Source organism: Mytilus galloprovincialis, chromosome 2 (assembly GCF_965363235.1).
Source record: "Mytilus galloprovincialis chromosome 2, xbMytGall1.hap1.1, whole genome shotgun sequence".
Taxonomy (NCBI): domain Eukaryota; kingdom Metazoa; phylum Mollusca; class Bivalvia; order Mytilida; family Mytilidae; genus Mytilus; species Mytilus galloprovincialis.
Genome location: NC_134839.1, coordinates 62,557,973 through 62,559,053, shown reverse-complemented (window position 1 = coordinate 62,559,053; position 1,081 = coordinate 62,557,973).

Here is a 1,081-nt window from a genome sequence, read left to right as displayed (position 1 = left end):
AGTGTCTGTCGTCCTTAAAGGAACTATTCCTTTTGGGAAATGTTCCCAATGTTCAAACTCTTAATAAACAAATTGATTGATTTTTTAGTATTTGGTCGATTGCCAATTTTCTTAATCGGACCAAGAAAAAAGTGGTTAGATCCGCCCTTATATTACATTGTTATAATATATAATTAATCGGTTAAAACTGGAATTGTCCTGTCTTTAAGAATATATATCCGTTAATTGTCTAATAACTGGGATATATAGGTAGTTCATCTATTTATTTTATGCAGTGACGCTTTCCTTTGACGTCATAAGGTTAGGATTAAAAAAAAAGTATATTTATCCTTGCCATGATGGGCAACATGACAAAATGCACACAAAATAATAATACATTATGATTTTGAAGAAGACAAAAATTTATACACGAATGAAATATTAAATATTTATGTAGTTCAACGCAGTGGCGGATCCAGAAATTTTCTGAAAAGAGGGGGTCTGCTTCAGTGATTCCCTATATTAGCAACCAATTTTTTCCCTCAAAAATGTGGGGGGGGGGGGAGAGAGGCCTGAACAACCCTCTAAATCCACCTCTGGGACGGCTATATGCCTTGCTTCATCCATATATAAACGTGTTTAACATTGTAGCATTTTTGCGCCTGTCCCCTTTCAGCTTTTGTAAATCTTGTTTTTGTTTTTTTTTTTTAAATTTGAGTTCATTTACGTATTTTGGTGTTTACTTTGGCGTCCATTTCGCTGAAAAGTAATTCGTTAATGTTTAAGGGACAACTGAAGCCCGTAACCGGACTGGATTTTCTCGCTGGGATGATTACCCGCTGATTGCCTTGTGATGTTTTCTGTTCGTTGGTCGGGATGTTGTGTCTGTGCTACATTTACAGTTTTAATTCTCAATTCTGCAAGGCCGTAACTAGCCACTTCTAATAGTGAGGCGAAGTATATTCGCCGAGCGGAACGAGGCGAAAAAATTTTGGCGAGGGGTCTGGGGACCACTCAAGGCCCCCAGAAGCTCTGACAAAAATAACGCAAAATCGTGCATTCTGAGCGTTTCCCGGACTCTTTCTGACATAGAAACGCAATT